The 20,208-nt window shown below is 50.8% G+C and overlaps 1 protein-coding gene across 2 annotated transcripts in view; it reads right to left on the bottom strand.

Moving 5' to 3' along the window:
* Positions 1-19,765, bottom strand: part of Plxna2 (plexin A2) — a 215,905-nt gene extending 196,140 nt beyond the window's left edge. For both annotated transcript variants that reach the window (XM_090341281.1, XM_090341280.1), the window contains exon 1: positions 19,079-19,765. The gene's annotated coding sequence lies outside the window, so the exon portion shown is untranslated. The remainder of the gene's footprint in view (positions 1-19,078) is intronic.
* Between the last annotated feature and the right edge of the window lie 443 nt (positions 19,766-20,208).

The following is a 20,208-nucleotide window of genomic DNA, read 5'->3' as shown; positions in this document are numbered from 1 at the left end:
TTTCCTCCTCGAGTCTGCCCTGTTACGTGATGCTAAGTGGCTAGGCCTGGCCCCAGAGCAGGAAAGAGTAGGAGCTGAGGAAAGGTGAGTTTTGCTGACATACATCCTTGGCATACTTCCCTGACAAGGTGACCTGCAGGATTTTTAGGCCCTTATCGGGTGGGATGGGGGGGGGGGTTCAAGATAATCGGGATAGCAGTTCCTTCCTAGCCACCCTCTATGGCTATGAAAAGATGAATCCCCAGTGGTCAGAGACATGGGTTTCTTTCAAAGGTAGGATACACTGGAGTTTATCTTCAGTAACTAGGTTGTCAGAGGAGGTAACTGGAAGTTTTAACTATCTCTGTCAGTGAGGAAGGAAGACTCTACGTACCAAAGTGGGGAGCAGTAAGCACAGAAGGTGTAACTCTCTCCTCTAGAAAGGCTCATAGAAGCCTGTCATGGTGGCTTGAGCCTGTCAGCCCATCTATACAAGAATCATAAATAGGAGATCATGATTCAGGCTGGTCTAGGCAACATGTAGGACCCTATTTTGAAAGAAGAAATAATAATGAAGACAGAAAAAGGGCTGGAGGTATGCATCAAGTGGTAGAGCACCTGCCTAGCAAGTACAAGGCTCTGAGTTCAAATCCCATGGCACAAAATCAAATGACAGTGACACATTTTGCACCTCTCCTATGGTGGGCAGAAGGCTCAAGAACAAAGAATGTTATGAGTTCAATGACCTCTGCCCAGAATTCCTGTATTAAAGTCCTAACCACTGGGATCTCAGAATAATGAATATTTGGATAAAGGATATCTATAGAGCTAATCAAATTAACATGAGATGTGAGGGTATGTTCTAATTCAAAATAGCTACTGACAAGAGTCAGTGTGGCAACTGAGTGGAGGAGGGGGAGAGAGAGAGAAAGAGAGGGAGAGGGACAGAGAGAAAAAGAGAGAGGGGGAGAGGGAGAGAGAAATAGAGAGAGAGAGAGAGAGAGAGAGAGAGAGAGAGAGAGAGAGAGAGAGAGAGAGAGAGACAGAGAGACAGAGAGAGAGAGCGCGCGCGAGAGCGCATACCCTACAAATGGAGGTCAATGTAAAGACACAGGGAGAAAATGTCACCTCCAGGAAAGGCCAAGGACGGAGACCTAGAACGGACCCTTCCCTCACAGCCCCTTCACAGCATGCATCCCCTCAGTCACGTTCAGAATGTGGAGAAAAGATCTACTATCCAAGTCACCCAGTCTGTGATACTTTTCTGCTGAAACTCAAACAAATGAACATAGCATGAAACAACCTACAGACTCTGTAGCTTTTGGAGTCAAAATCTACTCTTGGCATGCATATTTGTGTGTGTTTGTGTCTGTGTGTGCACACCTGTACTCATGCACTACACATGTGCATGAGGATGTGGCAGGAAACATAGATATCCACAAAAGGGGGTCCCCTTGCAATCCATATGTCTCGCCTACTCTCCCACCACCCCTGGAGACAGCAGCCACTGGAACCCACATGCTCTGGCCTGCAAGACTTTGGGGAGGCCATTAGGAGGCCCTGGTGTAGATTTTTCCTGCAAAGTGGCTCTTGCTCTTCTTTAGCCTCTCCGGTCTCCATTCATCCCCACCCCTGCTCAGACAGTGACTAGTCACTTGTCCAGACCCAAGAATATGATGGAAATTTCTGTGACACCATCCTCCCTCCTTCCCCCGCTCATGGAGACATCTCCCTCCACTCCCAGTCTCCTAGTCCAGTCCTTCCTCCACATGAGCCCTGTCCTTCCACCATTGCTTTGCACACCAGAGAGTTTCATGGTGCCTGGAAACCACTCGCGTTCTCCCAGGGCTTTAGCAAAACATCCAGTGTTTGTCCTTGCCTTGCCCAGGCTATAAAAGTTTGGAGTTGTCTCCCTGAATTATGAAGGGTTCCAAGACGTGTGCTCAGTGGAGGGGCGGGTGGGTAGGGGCTGGGGAGTCTCTGTTCTTTCCTGGGGCATGGCTGGTCTGGCTTTGTGAAGTCAAAACAAGATTCATTCCCTTGGGGCCAGGAGCAGGGAGATACACTTGCCTGACCCTGCAGACCCGCCCCATATGTCATGGGCCTGTCAGAAATCTCCCAGAATTCCTTTTATTATCTAAAGGTCGCCACCCGGGCAGAGCCGCATGGTATAAACTAAACTACAAGAGCAATCAATTTCAAGCAGCTGCTTTCCCTGCCACCCCCTATTCTGTCCCCACTTTCTCAGGCTCTGCCCTCTTCAACCCTCTTTGGGGGGAGGGCCAAGGAGAAACTATGGCTTCCTCCCCCTCCCCACCACCGTAGGCCAAAAACAATCAAGGGGGAATTATCAGGTCTTGAGGTCCAAAAAAGCGGGTCTTAGGAATATATCTGCCTTCTGCGCTACAAGGGTCTGAAAAGGTCACCCCTCCTGGTCTCTGACCTTAAGCGGGGCCCTGTCAAAACTATTTGAGTGTACTATTTATTTCTTTTCTTTTCTTTTCTGCTATTCTGTAGGCATTACTGGATCTGAGAACAGGAAAAGGAACTTCCAGGCTCCTTCCAAACAGATGAAACAGATAGAGGATTAATGATATTAATTCTCATATATTTCCAAGGCCAGTGGAGACAAGCCACAATTCCTATGATTTGCCAGCTATCTGCCATGCGCTAGGCTGTGCTAGAGGCTTTGAACTGGACTGTCTTCATCATGTTGTGGTGACCCTTGCAAGGTGGTTGTGATGATGACATACCCATTCCACAGATGAAGTGCTGAGACTCAGCAGGCGTGGGAGTCTTAGCTGGAGGTCAGTCAGTTAGCTAGGAAGCACAGCATTCCCCACTGTTTATTTTTCAGCCAAACTCTTTTATCATCAGTCTAGGAAAGCTTGCCATGATATTACAACTTGTTGAATGCTTTAAAGGTTGGTCTCATAGTCCCATGCCTATTATGTTGGTAAGAGAGTAGGAATGGGTTTGAGGCTGGCAGAAGCTGTGGTTAACGTTGACCGGATAAAGTCCGGGGTGTTTTGTGGCCAGAGGCCCGTTACTGGACAGTCAACTTCCAAGGCAATCCCACAGGAGCATTTAAAGAGCCTGGAAATGTGGCCTTCTCCTCACCCTGTCCTTACCACGTGAAGGAGAGCCAGGGCTGCCTGGAGATTAAATTGGGGCAGGAGAGCAGGGTTAAAAAGTGTCCAACTGAATGATTAAACAAATTACAGTTATTCCACATAATGGCGTATTATGCTGCCATTAAACATAATGTTTTCAAAAAATAATGACACAGCTCCAATCCACACCAGTGGGAGGGAGAAAGGGGAAACAAAAGATCAGAGCAGGAAAAGCCAAACACGGCGCCAGGCATTCATCTCCACTCTTAGTCCAGGGCTGACCTGAAAACTCTACTTACTTTCCCCTGAAGCTGCCCACATATTTTTCTTCCCAAGGGGGGAAAAAATGGTCAAATTCCCTAGAGACCCAGATTAGGCAATTCCTGCTTGCTCTCTCACACACTCCTTCCTGTCTGATGAGTTCTGGGGGCAACAGAGGGCCTCTCCATCCCTGCTGCTCTGCTCCATGTCAGGAAAAGTGGCTTTTTGGCCAGAGCAAGGTGCAATACTTTGTGCTGTTTGTTTCCAGAAGCCAGGGTTTCCCCAGAGTTCAAAAGCATAGCCTCTTCCCCTAGAAGCTGTCTCCCCTAAAGTGATACAGGGTATCACCTCATTGCTGTCTGGGCCTTCCTTTGCAACCAGCCAGGGTGAAAGCCACTTGGCATCCAGGCACTGACCTCCTGCAAGGTCTCATGTACTTCCATTTCCTGTCTCCTTGTTTGGCCCTGCAAATGGTCCACGTGAGAAGATTAGCTATGGAAATACCTCACATGGCTTCCTTCTGTTGCCCATATAGGCTCAGAACTCTGAGTTTCTGAAGTTTAGGATCTACCCAGCTGGCTCATTGGCATTTCTCATTTCACAGCCTCTTTTCCAGAATGACTCCATTCCCAACAAACCAGTTTTCTTTTTCCTTTGTGCTCAAATGCTCACTTGATTTCACTGTGTCCGTCTCTGCTTTCTTCTTCGCAAACACGAACCCTGCCGATCCTTCAAAGCCCCTTCTCTCTTCTGCAATCAATGTAAAACTACTGGGCTGCACTGGCTCTTTCAACTCCATTGAGATGGAGGCTCTCTGAGGACAGGAATCAAATCAGGTCCATCCCAGCCTGCTGAGCAAGGCCTGCAGGCTGACTTTCACTCAGAAATACACCCAGTCAGAATGATGGAGGAGACGGGGAATTTTACTTGCTTTCTCTCAGTTGATGTCATCCCTGCTAGTCTACTGTAAAAAATGACTAAACATGGGGCCAGGAGTTTGGCCTAAGGCTAGAGTGCTTGCCTAGCATGCACAAAGACCTGGGTTCGATTCCTCAGTACCACATACATAAAAAAATAGCCAGAAGTGGTGTTGTGGCTCAAGTGGTAGAGCTCTAGCCTTGAGGAAAAGTCCAAGGACAGTGCTGAGTTCCTGAGCTCAAGCCCAGGATTGGCGCAAAAAAAAAGAAAGAAAAAAGAAATGACTTAACTATCTTGTGAGTCTAGTGGGAAGAGTGGATCCTGGCTGGTTTTTGTTTTTGTTTTTTTTTTTTTGCCTCGAATTCACTGGACAAGTTGCAAATCATTGGCTGAGGAGAAAGAGGGAGAAGAATGGGAAGACACCAACTCTAGCGTTGATGGTACAATACGCATTTGCATTTGTGCAGTGAGAGTCTCAGCGAGAAAGCTCGGGAGCCACAAGCCATGTAATAATATCAGAAACACAAAACAATAAAAAGAAATGGAAGAGAGCCGGGAGTTTGGCCTAGTGGTAGAGTGCTTGCCTAGCATGCATGAAGACTCAGGTTCGATTCCTCGGTACCACATAGATAGAAAAAAAAAGCCAGAAGTGGTGCTGAGGCTCAGATGGTAGAGCTCTAGCCTTGAGAAAGTCCAAGGACAGTGCTCAGGCCCTGAGCTCAAGCCCAGGATTGGCAAAAAAAAAAAAAAAAGAAAAGAAAAGAAAAGAAATGGGGGGGGGAAAGAGGAAGAGAGAGAGAGAGAGAGAGAGAGAGAGAGAGAGAGAGAGAGAGAGAGAGAGAGAGAGAGAGAGAGAGAGAGAGAGAGAAGCACACACACTGGCTTTTGGAGACATGTCTGTGCTCAAGCCTTACTCAGCCACTTGCCAGTTAGGTGACCTTGTACATGTTATTTGACCTTTCGGAGGGAGCTTCACTTTTCCCTCTGTAAACAACACTTCACAGGGTTGTGGTGAGAATCGATGAGATAATGGAGGATAGGAAATTGTATTGTAAACTTTGCAGCTCTGGGTAAACACCAGTTATTCTTGTTTCTGTTTGGGGGGAAACACTGCTCAAGGACATCCTCTCCTCTGGCAGTGGTGGCTGCTCCAATGTCAAGAGCAGTGTTCCAGCTCAGGTGAGGGGTGGCTGCCATCGAGCACTCTTGGAAGGAACTGGCACCAAAAATCTGGCACTGCACCATATATGGACCGTAGGCCTCAGATCACCATTGCCCATCCTACCAATTCGCCAGGCAAAGCATGCCTGAGTCATCTCTCCTATCTCCTCGTGACCTTTAAGTGACTGAAGGATGTTGTGTGCTACCCTGCTCAGACACCTGTAGCAGGAAAGAAGGAGGAAGGAAGGAAGGAAGGAAGGAAGGAAGGAAGGAAGGAAGGAAGGAAGGAAGGAAGGAAGGAAGGAAGGAAGGGGAGGAGGAGTCACTGAAATAATGACTTGGTAAACAGGAACTTATGTTCTCCGGGTTCTTCCTACCCCAGGTCTGTCTCCACGCTCTAGATGAAATTCTTCCTCCTCCCTCTGTCCCCTGCCTCTTCTTCCCTCCAATGCTTTTCTGAACCAACATCCTTCCAGTCTTAGGATATGAAGCCCTACCTTTCCATGAGGCAGCATCTCAACAGCCTGGGTCCCACCCAGTTCCCTTCCATCTTCAGTTCGGATTCCTTTCCCCTTTGTAAGCCTGGTTCTCGCAGAGCAGACCCAGAGATTTGGAGCAATCTCCCTTGGTTTCACCCTGGCATTCACCCTCACACACCGGGCAGGGGAAGCACTGTGGAAGTTGGAGGAAAGAGTTATGAGGAAACTGAAGGGGTGGGTGACAATCCAGGGGGAAAGAAGTCTGTTGGCTTTAGGGCCTCGTCTGTGCCATGATGCATGGGCACTTGGCCTGGAGGAGCCTTAACACCTGTAGTGCTACCACCATTCCTTGGCAAGGGATGGGAGAGACAGACTTTGGAGGTCCTTGCGGGCTACCAGCTCCAGATGGACTGCAGACATCCAGGAGCCCCCAGCCCTCCCGTGATACAAAGTGAAGGGCACAATTACCAGAGAGGCTGAGACAGGCCAAGAGGAATGTGCTGAAGGAAAGCAGGGGCCACGGCAGGGAGGACCAGGGGCTGGGGATGAAAAGAACTCCCCGGGGGAAAATCAGGAGCAGGATGATAAATGGAGTGTGTGAGAGAAGCCTGGAAAAGGGTAAGCAGCCAGAAGGGAGCTGGGGGAGCCCAGGGAGGGAGGGAGGAAAAGAGGGAGGGAGGGGTGAGGAGAAAGAATGCTGGGGTCAAAGAGCAAAGAAAATGCTCCAGCCGTGATTGACTCAAGATCCAGCACATTATACATCCCATACCCAGATGGATGCAGGCAGTGCTGACAGATGGGCCCCGCCCCGCCTTCTACCCTCCATGCCATGCACCAAGGAGCAAATCTGCCTCCTTCTAGACCTTCCCTGTCCAGGATATAAACCTGCTGGTAGTGTTTCCTGCAATGTCCCCGTGACTGTGCTCCTTGTGCAAACTTGTGAGGTCACGTGGCCTCCATACATACCACCTTTACAGGTGGTGAGACTCAGGGACCCTCAAGGCTAACTATTCTGGTGAAGGTGTGGGTGGGATGTCCTAGGAATCAAACATGGCACCTGCTTCTCTGATGCCTGTCGTGGTAGGTGTTACCCATTGGTATCTCCAAGGAGTAGTCAGCTTCTCCAGGAGCCTTGCTTCCAACCTGAGCACTGCTGTGCCCAGCTTCGGGTATTACCTAACATCTCTCTTTGGGATTAGAGGTTGTGTATAGAAAGCAACCACTCAGCGTCAAGGTCTTGGGGATTTACTGACCAGTTACTGAATTGAACCACTTGGCTCCTCTCTAGCTTTGGCTGGTAGGAAGGAGGCCCGGAGACAATGCTTGGGGACTTGCACAAGGTGCTGGCTGATAAAAAGAGTCCAGAAGCTTGACTTTATATAGAAGGGGGCCAAAGGTGACCAAGTCCCTGCAGGCTGATCTGCCCTTATCAGTGGGCAGAAAGCTTTCCACCAGATCCCTTCTGAAGACCACAGCTTTGTCATAGCCCCTGCAGGCAGGCCAAGGTGCATAAGGCTCCGACCTGCCTTTGTGGGCCTTCTCTCCCTCACCAACAACTTCTCCCAGCTCTCAGCCCTGGCCTCACTGCTCTTCAATCCCCAACTGTGTCAGATCACTGATTAATTCAGGGCTGCTTAATAACCCTTCTATTTCGATGAAACAAGCTGTCTTGTTTTCTTTATTTTTAACACTGACTTTCATTTCTTTGCTAAGCATCTTACTGTCATTTAAATTTCTCTGTCTCCAACCAAGCTGATAATAGACTGGAGTGAGCAGCTGCTTCAGTCCTGTTTATGACAATGATTAGAAGTTAGAACTGTGCAAGCAGAGAATTGACCAAATCTCAAGTTCAGTGGGTCTGCCCCTGCTTGGAAGGGGAATGCTAATTTTAACATGATTAGTAGAACTGTGGCTCCAGTGGAGACAGGGTTAATCCCAGCCCAGTTTTCCTGGCACCCCATACTGGGGCCAGGTGTAAGACCCATTTCTGCTTATTTAGGAATTAAGGTCAGTAGCCCCAGGACATTTGTGCGGACCTGACACTCCATTCCACTTCTCACCAGCCTTTTCCTATGGGGAATTTGATAAAGACAAGCTGGAGATTCAGGCTGGAGAGGTTTGCAGAGATCAGGGGAATCTCAGCAATCATGTACTGCACATTTCTGCTCCCACACAAACCCCTACTTGACATCTGTTTATCTCCCAACCTGTGCTGAATTCTCTAAGTCATGTGCTCATTTCCTCTGGAGCCAGTGCCACTGCCTCTGGTTCATCTCTGTCTTCTGTCCTCCTCCAATGCCTAATATCAAATTTACATGGCCCAAATTTCAGTGCACAATTTCTAGCTTTTTCTCTGCCACATGGTCAAGATCTAAGATAGTGACTCGATTTTAACCCATTATACCTAGTGTACAGCAGGTATCTGTAAGTATTGGTGTTCAACCAAAGGAAATGATCTGCTTGTAAAGTCTAACTCCTTGAAAAATAATATACTTCCTCCCCCTCCTTACTTAGACAGGCTTTGGGTGATGCTTTCTATTTTTCTCTGTCTAGACAAATGTTTTGCCTCTTCGGTCCTCCTTTTCCCTTGAGGCCAGCAAGGACCGGGGACATGTCCCCAATGTTGGGGACATCCAGAAGAAATCTGTCAGGTGACCTGGACTACTCTTCTGATCTATTTTCCCCTTGATTGCTCTCTGGGTCAGGCATGGCTGCCTGGGAAAGCTTGCAGGTGCATGGTGCGTAAACTCCGGCAGTCTGAAGCTGACACGCCCCCCCCCAGCCATTTCATGAGCATTGAGTCTGGAGGGAGCACTCTGTCTGTGTCTCCCAGCCAGCACAGTCTGTAGGCAGCTGCTGGGGTCATTGTCTCAGCCTCTTCAAGTTGTGAATGCTGAGTCTATAGAGACCGAAATACAAACAGTGCCCACAGTGCCTCTCGGGAAGGGAGGGGCAGCTTGATCCTGCCAGGGCCATTGACTGTGCAAATAGCAAGGCTCACTGGAGATGGATGGAGGAAAGCTGGTTGGAACTATTGAAGGGAGGGCGGGGGCTTCCTCCACCACACTGCCCCACACCAGAAGCAGCAGGGTCTACGTATGAAAGGCCAACAGATGGGCAGAAGTGGGATGTGGTGACTACTCCTGGAAGATACTGATTCTTTATGAGCTGTGGTGTGTGTCTGTCCAAATCTGAGGGACAGAGAGACAGGAGCCATCGCCAGGGAAAGGGTGTGGAAGAAAGTGTCTAGAAAAGTAAGTGGCTAAGAAGGCAGATCCAGAGAATGTGCTGGATGAGGCTGGGCCAAACAAACCTCCTAGCAACTGGAGAACAGTGAATGATGACTTGCTGGGTGACACCGGGCAATCTGCATTTGGGTTAGGTGGCTATATTATTAGAGCCTAGATAAAAGCTGTGATCACTCTGAAACATTTCTCAAGCATTTTGCATAGAATACCTATTTCTTATGAAATCAAGCTGCTTTTTTAAAAGTAATAATTTGGAAAAGAAATACAAGACACTCTTTTTTTTTTTGCCAGTCCTGGGCTTGAGCTCAGGGCCTGAGCACTGTCCTTGGACTTTCTCAAGGCTAGAGCTCTACTACTTGAGCCTCAGCACCACTTCTGGCTTTTTTCTATGTATGTGGTACCAAGGAATCGAACCTGGGTCTTCATGCATGCTAGGCAAGCACTCTACCACTAGGCCAAACTCCTGGCTTCTCACTTTGTTATCTGATATATTGGATATATTTGTATTTGGTTAATTGAAATTGGATAGGAAAGGGGGGAAAACAGGGGGTGGGGGGAGGGAAATGGGGACCAAGACATGAGAAAGGGTATCAATGTATGTGAATTAATGCACCTTCTATCTGGCGAATATAATGTAACCCTTCTATTAATTACTATATATATATATATATATATAAAGAAATACAAGACACACCATCTTCCCCTGTTTTCTGCAGCAGGTCCTTGGGCAGGGCTGTTTAAGGAACAGGTCCTCCTCTCTCTCTCTCCTCTCTCTCTCTCTCTCTCTCTCTCTCTCTCTCTCTCTCTCTCTCTCTCTCTCTCTCTCTCTCTCTCTCTCTCTCTCTCTCTCTCTCTCTCTCTCTCTCTCTCTCTCTCTCTCTCTCTCTCCTAATCACCTTCCTACTCTCTGTACTTCCAGTGAGGGATAAGGATCTTTGTGATCCTGTGAAGGCTGTGGGAGACCTTTATAGATTTAGAAGAAGAGAGCTTAATTATGCTTTTCCCCAGGTATCCTGCTAGGTTTGACCAAAAATCAGCATTGAACTCCATGACCTAGTCTGGACTCATAGCCCAGGTGTTTAGGCTGTATCTGCCCCGGCCACACAACTGCTCCAAGGTGTTCTCGTGGGAGGGAGAAGGGACTCACGGTGGAGCCACACGTTCCAAGCTATGAGATTTTTCCCTTTGCCTGCCCAGGGGGGTAGACTCTCAGAGTACTGGCAAGTTCACAGTTCTATGATGGGTTCATTGATTTCTGCTCTTAGAGCTGTAGGCACCACAAAACTCAAGCATAGCAAATTCAGAATTCAAAACCCAACCCCTGTGTTTGAAAACTTCACACCAGCCTTGTCTTGCCAAGGTCACTATGGCTGGTCCTCTCTTTTAGTCTCCACCGAGTCTCCACACTTTTGTATTTTAGCACACACATTTTCTTCAGGTAAGATGAAAAGTTAAAAAAAAAACAATGGAGAGGGAGAAAAAGAAGAAAAGTTGAAAAAAAATACTACTAACTCGCTTGGCTTTTATTGCTGTCAATTTTAGAATAGTTCTTCACATGTGCTATAATTGTTTTTTTTGTAACTCCCTTAACAACAGACTCTTCAGCTTGTCTCCAGAAATAGAGGTAAGTGAGGGACTGAGCCATCAGGGGGAAAAACGTTCCCATTGTCCAAATGGAGAAACTGAGGCTTGGGGTCAGAAGCTGCTGCCAATTGTGCCTGTCAGTCAGCTCTCCGCATCTCCCCTCCACCCCCTACCCACAACCAGGCAGCAAATGGAGGTAGGTAAGCACTCCAGGTGAGAAATCTCTCAGGAAGAGGGCAGCAGGGAGGTGCAAAGGGATTCTCTTTGTTCTTGTGGGTCCCAAGCCTGTTCTTTAACGCCAGCCTCTTCCTGACCATCTGTCAGGCCCTCTCAGGAACGCTGTCACCTCTGCTTGAGGTGCTCAGGCAGAGTTCCAGGTCTCCCCACAGTTTACATTGTCTTGGGTGCTTGGGCCCAGAAACCAGGACAGCTTGACAGCTGGGGTCACTCAGAGGGAGGAGGACAGATAAGAACTTTGTTCACCTCCAGCTAAGCGTCAGGGGGAATGTCTGACAGGAACCTTGGTGCTGCGAGTTTAGTTGTTAAGGTGTGGGAACACATAGACAGGGAGAGGCTGTGGGAAAAGTCAGACTTCTGCTCACCAGCACCCGCCTGTGAGGAGGCCCTCACCCTCTATGGAGAGTTCACACACTAGGCTCCAGTATCTCAGTTCCTAGGGAGGGGAATGAAGGGAGAGGGCAGGACCCCAGGGGAGTCTTGATGGGAGGTGGGAGGTCAGAGGTCAACGTAATATTTACCCAGCCCAGCTAAGGCCTTTCACTTTTATGAAGCAGGAAACCACTTCAAAGCCCAACATCCCCCTCCACTCCTGTCTGCCTGCGGTCCATCTTGCCTCTCCAGGAAGGCAGGGCTTTGAACTCAGCAACTTCTTGAACCCTCATCTTCTCTCCCCTTAAAGGCAGGGAGATTGCTGCCTGCCTCCTGCTCAGAGAGGAGAAATGACTTAGTCACTGAGCAGTTGGAACCTGTGGCCTCTCGCTGGCCACAGGAACTGTTCCTCGAGAGTTCTTGTTCACTGTGCAAGGCCAAATATAAACTTGTGGGTGGCCCTGGGATCCAGTGCTTCCTCTAAAGCCCTCACTCCAACGAGAACAGCGCAGCAGCCCAGGACAGCAAAGGCCTTAGCTCCTGGAGTCATGAGAGTCGCACACATACATAAAGCCTAGAAGCACAAGGGGTTCCTGGGCCTTTTGAGATCCAGGCCTGCTTTATAGTCCCAAGAATCCTAGCTCAGGGATCCAAATCTCTTATTTTCCATGCCCAGATGTCTCCAGTCTTGGATTGGACTTTGGAAGCCCTAGGGACACCAGTGCCTTCTCTTATGGGATCTGAGGGTGAGCTGAGATCTGCTTCTGTTTATGGTGATCATTATCATAGTCAAGGTGGTTGTACAGAGAGGTTACAGTCCTGTAAGTCAGACGACGAGTAATCAGTATCACCCCTTCCATCATTCTCTCTCATTTCTCCCTTCCCATCTCTACCCTCCAGTTACATAGTTTGAGATATTCTTTTTAACCTCTCTGTATTAGCCCTGCTTTAAAAGAGAGAGGGTGTCCTCCCTCCCCGCAGTGGCCAACAAATGGCAGAGTGGCCTCCCCCATCTCACCCAAGATGTGGGGGTAAAAGTCTGAACTTTCTCTTTGAGGTGATAGCACAAACCTGTGATCCCAGCTACTCCGTTTCCTTACTTCCTCAGATCCTCAGATGAGAGAATTTCTAAACCAGCCATGGCAGAAAAGTCTATGAGACTCTTAAATAAATAAGCCAGCAAAAGGCCAAAAGTGGAGATATGGCTCGGGTGGTAGAGGGCCAGCCTTTTGTAAAAGAGCAAGCAAGAGCAAGGAGTCCTGAAGTCAAGCACCAATGCACACACGCACACACGCACACACGCACACACGCACACATGCACACACACACACACACACACACTCCAACAGAAGATGTTTATGAGTGGATAAGAGCAGGACTCTGTACACTTTAAGGTGAAGATAGATGGGTAATGTCTGTGAACCACTCTAGCCTTCACATGGCCAGCTCTGGGGACACTGACAAGGATGCAATTTGCATGGACTGCAACATGAAAACTAGAGATCCTGCCCTAGGATGCTATCAGGAAACAACGTGAATGTTGTCAGCTTACAATCTGCAGGGCAGAATGAGGGGAAGACTGGGTGGGTGTAATGATGAGAGGTTGGGAGTTAGAAGAGTATTAGATAGTCTCTGCCATCTCCTCATCTCTCCCCTAGAAATCTCCACCACCCTCACAATGGGGAGCCAAAACTCAGAGAAGCTTACTCTGCTTCCAGTTCCTGGGAACCCCCACTACAGTAAAAATTCCAATCCATTTTCTACTAATCAATATTTGGGGGTACACAGCTCATATACCTCTTTCCCTTGCACTCATGGAGCTCCATGCGTGAGGAAACTAAAGAACTCATGGAGTTCCTTAAAAGATCCGAGCTATTGTTCTTTTCTTTCTCTGTGCTAGGAACTACTACCTTCTTGGTAATCGATCCCTATTTATTTAAACTTAAATGGATTCCGATTGTTCTCAGTGTCTAAGAAGCAAAAAATAGCAATGTAACAGTTCAAATATACAGGCAAAAGGGGAGAACACATAATAGTTTTCCTCACCCCTCCTTCTAGCCTTTCATCCCTGCACCAGAAATGGAAGTGGTAAGGGAAGGAGTTTAAATATGGAACAGAAAGTCTGGGAGTCTTAGTGCTCAGGGAGGCTTGTGAGATACTGTGACACCTCAGACAAAACCTGCTTTCCTTCTAGAGCCTCAGTGCAAGCTCACATCTGTGCGTGCGTGCGTGCGTGCGTGCGTGCGTGTGTGCGCGCGCGTGTGTGTGTGTGTGTGTGTGTTACAGCATGGACACAGAAGGAAAAGAATCAATCACCAGCTATTCACCCTAAGCCCTAAGAGCTCTTCCCTCCTCTCCCTTCTGAAAGACAGGTTGAACTCTTGAAGGGTGACTCCACTGCCTTTTATCTCTCATCTTGAAAGTGATTTTAGCCAAGGAAAAGCAGGATTAAACTTTTCATAACACGAAACATTTATCTTGTTTTTCTTCTTTCTTTTTCTCTGTCCTCCCTCCCTTCCCCTCTCTTCTTGACCCAAGGTAAATTTAAGCCAAAGAGAAACAGAGATTAAATAGCAAGGGATAGTCAGAAGTGAAGAAACACCCAGTCTTTGGCCCCCTGCCCAACCCAACACTTTAAGATTTTTTTTCCACTCTCCTGTTAGGCAGTTATGATCTCCTTAGATGAGAGGAACCTTGGCACTCCATGCTCTCCCTTTGCCTCAATATTGTCCTCGGTTGAAATGAAAGGGGGAATTAGAATTCAGAGAAAAGCTCCCATGGAGAATATGAAGACAAAGATTAAATCAGTGATACAACATTGACACTCGTTTACTTCCTGAGTTTTCTTTTTTCTAAATCAGTCTCCTTCAGAGCAGGCTCGCGACCACCTGAGACCATTTTGAAAACCTTTATTTAGGAGGAGAGAAGTCATGGGAACATGGGAAGAAAAGGCAACTTAAGGATGGGCTGAAAAACTTCTCTTGCTGATAAAGGTTAGAGCCCCTTGTCTGGCCAGATGGAGACTAAACTGGCTGTTAAATTGAGCTCATGCCCCCATCCCCACCCCCACCACCCCATAACCCCCCTGCACAAGCTGCTTAATGCAGCAGGCGTCTTCTGACCCCCCCCTGCCCCCACCCCCTACGGCCACACACACACCCTATACAACCAGACAGAGGCCTGGAGATCTCACTGTCCACCATAGGACTTACCAGTTGTGCTCTTTGGGGAGTGACAGCTGGGAGTTTCTAAACAGATCTCATCTTGTTTTGTTTTGTTTTTTAATGGGGGAAAAAAAAAAGCACAAAAGCCACTGTTTTAGGCCAAACCTGGTTTTCAAGAGTCCCCTCTAGTGGAGATAGCCTGCTACTTCGGCTTCCCGTTGAGTCCCAAGCCGCCCCTGGCCTGGGCCAACTGAGCAGAGATTCTGTCTGCATTTGCTCCTTCTCTTTGCTAGCTAGCTAGCTTGCTTGCTCATTCTCAGGTACTTCCATCTCATCACACCGCCAGTCTCGCTGACTTTATCTTCCCTTTCTGTCACCTTGCCTGTCTCTGTCGATCAGGGACCACATCTGCATCTTGACTCCACGGTCTGTGCCTTCTTCGTGCCTGCATCTTGATCTGTATCTTTAGTCCACCTGCTGCTTTTCTGGGAAGTTTTGGCAGGGTGGCAGCGCTGACTAGCTAAGATATTTATCTTAGGGTCTCTAGGGGCCTGACCTCAAGGAGCTAAAACACAGACTCTGATCCAGAGCCTGTGAGAGACCCCGCTTTCCTGTGGGGAGAATGAAGCTTTGACAAAACCTCCCTCCTCCACCACCTTCTACTCGCAAACAAACTTAGGCCCAATTAGTGTATCTCTGTTTCTGAAGTCTATACCTGAGTTCAGGGCTCTTGTCTTGGAGCTCTGTGTGAAATCAGGTCTCTCTCTTCTCTCTCATTCTCCCCACCACCCTGCCTGCTCTGCAGTCTCTGCCCTGCAACTGCCAAGCAAAAGACTGGCAATGCCAGGGTGAAAGAATAGGCAAAGCAGGAGGGTGCCAGTTCAGGTCCAAGAACAGAGGGGGTGAGTGAGGTTCAGGGACAGAGCCTGGGACTGTAGGGGGACAAGGAAGCTGGATAGTAGAGTATCCTCCTAGGGAAAGAGAGGACCAGAGGAAGATACCTGCCGGTTGTCTGCCTTTCCCAGAGATAGCCTTCTACCTACCCAAAATGAGAGATAATGCCAGGCCAGGCCAGGAGGTTAATGGTTAACCAACTCTAGGAGCAAGGGGACATTTGCACTTATTCCTTACACTCTTATCCAGTCAGGCCCCTGCTCCCCAACAAATAACTTTCCTGCCTCTATTTTCTGCCCTCCCATTACAGATGGAATAGTGCAGAGTGAGATAAAGAGGTTCCATATGCCCAGATGCCAGGGAACCAAGCCCTGGAGAGCCCGAGGGCTCTCTAGGAAAGGGTGGCCCCTTCTTACCAGCCAGCCATCCCAGGCACCTTGGGACCAGCTGTTTGGTGGAGAAACTGCTTTCTCTGTGTCTCCATAGGGCTCACCTTCAGAGACGACCAAAAGAAAAAAAAAGAAAGAAATGGATACATACCCACCCCTCATTTACTCTAATCAGGCATGAAATCTTTGTAACTAAGTTAAAAAAAACTCCAAAAACTGTTTCCCATAAGGGAATGGGTTCCATTCATCATTGTTTGAACTGAGCATATGTGATGGAACAGAATAGTCACATAGAAGGAAATGATAAGAGGCTGTTGGTGGGGGAGACAGGGCGGAGAGGCAGGGGCTCGTGTTAGGGGATAACTTTACACACAAGCTGTAAAACTCCTAACACCTCAAGGCCTGTTTCTAACAGTTTCCCTATGGACAGTCTTGAGTTATATCTCGTTCACAGACTGTAACACAATGCTCCCGTCTCTTTAGGGTCTGGCTGGGGGTGGAGAATGGGGGCTTGGCTCAGTGCTCGCCTCTCCAGTTGCCGTGATGGACAGAAGTATATTGTGTCCTGGTCCACGTGTGCAGAAACAGCTGTGGGCCAATGCAGGAAGACAGCTGAGAGGGGGGAGCTGGAGACAGGAACTGCCTCCCCCACACCAAATCCTATATCTTCGGGAGGCAATCACAGAAAGCAATGTAGGATAGAAACTGTAAACCGTGCCTTCCGTCCCTCCACAGTGCCAAGTCCAACTCCACAAATAGTTCTTACTACCTGGATGGGTGAGTTCCCGTCCACGTAAAATGTGTCCATTTTTCTCCTCCTTCTCCTGTGTCTACTTATAACAGGCCCATGAAATAAAGGTTAGCGGAGTAACCAGAAGCGGTTTATAAAAGGGCCCAGTAGAGAAGAGGCTGTTCTTTTGAGGGCTTTCTTTCTAACCTCGTGTTGAGCACAGACTCCTGCAGAACAGATGGTGAACTTTCACATCCACACATCTGCAGCTTTTTGATGGTCAAGAAAGGCGGAGGGCGCAATGTTCCTGGGCACTTGGGAGACAGGCTGAGGTACCAGGACCAGCCAGCTCTGGCGGGGCGGGGGTGGGGCCAGCCTTGCCTTGGAATGGCATGACTTTGGGTGATGAGCATTTACTTTTCTCTTAGACCTGGGTGGAAAGGTCAGCCACACCCTCCCCCTACTTGGCTCCAGGCTGTGAAGGACCCCTGTTTTTAAGCCCTGTCAAAAGAGAAAGGCTGGATAAGATTCCCTTGGCAGACTTAGGGTCCCTGGGCAGAGAGGGCCTTCTGGTACTTAGACCACTCTGAGTCTTCTTGGTCTTCATCCGTATCTCCCTATACATCACCCAAAATGCCATTTCCATTTGAGTGCTTCTAAAAAGCCAATTCGCCCCCTCTCCTTCTAATGAAATTTGCTGGGGACAGTGAGGGAGCATGGCAGGCACTTGGCATTGCCCTCCCTTCTTCAGATGTCTCTGAGGAGAATCAGCACTGGGGCAGAGGGGACAGAAGAGTGCGGTGGAAGAGGGGACCGGTGCGGTAAGGTATTTCTGGCTAGTGGCAGAAAGGGAAAGTTGTGGGTTGGTGTGGGGAGTTTGGGGTGCTCAAAGGAGGTGACAGGCTGTGTGTCTTGACAGATTCCATTATTGTTTCCTTGGTTCCCTATCCTCTCCCAACTTCTCACCCTCAGGCCACCAAGGAGAGATCACAGGTAATGATTTCAAATACAGCTCTGTGAGGAGGGGGGGAGGGATTAATGAATTCTTTTCTCTTTGTGCCTGGAGGTCAGAGGAGAGAGGGCTGACTCCAGGATCTTCCTGGGGGTGAATAAGGCGCTGGCGCAGCGAGCTCATACACACACACACACACACACTCACACATGCACACGCACACACACACTTGTGTATTTCAATTAGGAATAGCTATATTCCTCCAGCAGGGGCTAGCTTATCTGGTGATGGATTCTAGGACTGAAGCGAAGACCCTGGCATTCATAGCCAACCCAGAGGAAAGAGTGAACTTTCAAGGTCCTGAAAAGAAGCCTGCTGTGACTGTGTCGAGATGTGCGGAGTGTTACACTTGACTTTTGCTCCAAAAGCATGGCACAGCCCACCCCAGATACCCAACTGGTAAACCCCACCCCCTCCACTTATCTTGGAAGGGGAATGGATAGCACCTGAGCATGTCTCTGGAATCCTCCAGCAGACAGTCCTCCCCCCACACTGTGTCACTGCCTCCAGTCCAATTCCTCAAACCCATCCTAGTTTCATGTCCCTTGCGCACAGATTACTAACATACTACTTCCCTAGGGTCTTCGATTTCGGCCCAACCACGCTCATGGCCATCTAGAGGCAGAGCCAGAACTGACCTAGAATCCTGTGTTTGACCTAGCTCCTGCTCCCGGTTAAGGCTCCCCATCCTGAGCTGAGCAGGGCTACAGTAGGCAGCTTCTCTTAGGGCAGAAGTCAAGCCACACAGGTGAATGTTTTGTCAGGGGTCCAGCATGGCAGTTTCTCCTTGGACGCTGAGGACAGAGACAGACTCCCGGTCTGGAGACTACCTGTGACTGGCTGAATTCAAAGCGCTAGGATTTTCCGAGATTCCCTACATGACTTGTGGGGTGGGGCAAAGGGAGCGCACGGAGGGAAACATTTCAAATGGGTTGGAGTCAGGGCAAACTCCATTGCAACACCCAGTGTTGCTCAAACCCGGAGGCTGGGCTCCACCGTGGGACTTTGGGGAGGGGGGCGGATGGGAATCGCTCTGCGAGCCTTCCGGACCCCCACGCACGAATGATGCCTCCCTCGCCCCCCCTCTCCAATTCCAAGTCCCCTGGATCCGTCCGAACAGCCAGCGGCCACCAGGGACTTCGGTACCGGGATGAACGTCCCCCCCTCCCCGGATCGATCTTTAGCCACCGTGGCCTTGGGCCGTCTTAAGGGTGCCACCGAGGCCCGCGCCTTAGTCTCGCCGCCCCAGGGCTCCCCCGAGCCGCAGAGCGCCGGCAGGTGCGCGGCGGGTGGAAGCGCGCGGCGGCGGCGGAGCGCGGCGGCGGCCGGCCGGGAAGCCCTGGGGCGGGCCGAGTCCGCTGTCACCCGCGCGCACGCCGGGTTCCGGCTGGGGAAAGTGGCCGAGCCCCTGCGGAGGGACTCAGCCACCGCAGCCGAGCCCCCGGGGGTCTGGGGGCCGGGACCCCCCCTAGAGACGTGTGTGCGCCGGGGTGTGCGCGCATTTCGGGGAGAGGGCGCGGAGGGCGCCGCCGCTTACCCAGCTCGGGAGATGTCGGTCCGTCCTTCCGTCGCTGCCGCCGGGTCTGCCTCGGCCGCTGGCTGCCCAGCACGGCGTGCGCCCCTCGCTCCGCTCGCCGCTCGGAATCACGGGGACGGCCACATCCACACGGAGTCCGAATTCATTAAAACCCACGTCCAGCCACCAGCCACTTATCTGTATTCCTGAAGTGGCCCCTCGATCTCGGGTCCGCGCGCCCCTCGGTCCTCCGCCGCCCGGCCGGGGCCCGGGGCAGGGTCCCCGCGGCTCCCCGCGGCGCCCAGGGGCCGGGGAGGGGAGGCTGGCGACGTCCCTCGTGGGGGAGAAGCGGAGCCCCCGGCTGTCTTCGGATTTTTCCAGCGCGACTTTCCGGGCTCCTCTGACATCAGCAATCTCGGCGGCGGCGGCGGCGGCGGCGGCTTCCTTCCCCTCTGGCTCCCTGGTCGGTTCACAGTCCCATTTCCTCCGGGAACCTGGCTTCTCCAGATCTCTGGGTCGAGGTTCGCTCCGCTCCTTGGGGCGGAGGTGGGGGGTTAGGGGAGGCGGTGCTGCCGGCTCCCACCGGCTCCCTCCGGCTCCCTCCTCCGCGCTGGATCGCTCGCGGATCTCCGATGCGACTGCGCTCCGCCGCCCGCCCTCCGGTTCCAGCCCGGCGCGGACGCCGCTCCGCTCCGCTCCGCCCGGCGGCTCGGGCTCCCGCAGAGGCGGCGGCAGCGGCGGCGGTGGCGGTGGCGGAGGAGCCCGGCCCCCCTATATTACCATGCAGCTCATTATCATAGAGGCCCCGCGTTAACCCCTTCCCCGCCCGGGGCTGGGGCCGCGCCCGCCGCCGGCACCGCCCGCCGCAGCCAGCACCCACCCACCCACCCCCGCCCCCCACCCCGCCCGCGCCGCTTCCTCCTCCGCAAGCTGTCAACAAAGGAGAACCAGGTTGGGTCACCGGGTGGCCCTGCGCGCAGCCTGGCTGGACTCAACCGGGCCAACCTTAAGTGGCCAAGTGGAGGTGGAGGGGCTGGGGAGCTACCAGAATGTGGCCTGGGCCTGCACAGCCAGCTGGCTCGGCCCCTGGAAGAGGGTTGGAGGGAGTGGGGGGCGGGGGGAGGGCTGTCAGAAGGCAGGCAGGGTGGGTG

The sequence above is a fragment of the Megascapheus bottae genome, chromosome 10, assembly GCF_031878675.1.
Source record: "Megascapheus bottae isolate mThoBot1 chromosome 10, mThoBot2.hap1, whole genome shotgun sequence".
NCBI lineage: Eukaryota > Metazoa > Chordata > Mammalia > Rodentia > Geomyidae > Megascapheus > Megascapheus bottae.
The sequence above is the reverse complement of the archived record's forward strand: the minus strand, read 5'-3'. Positions and strand labels throughout refer to the sequence as shown.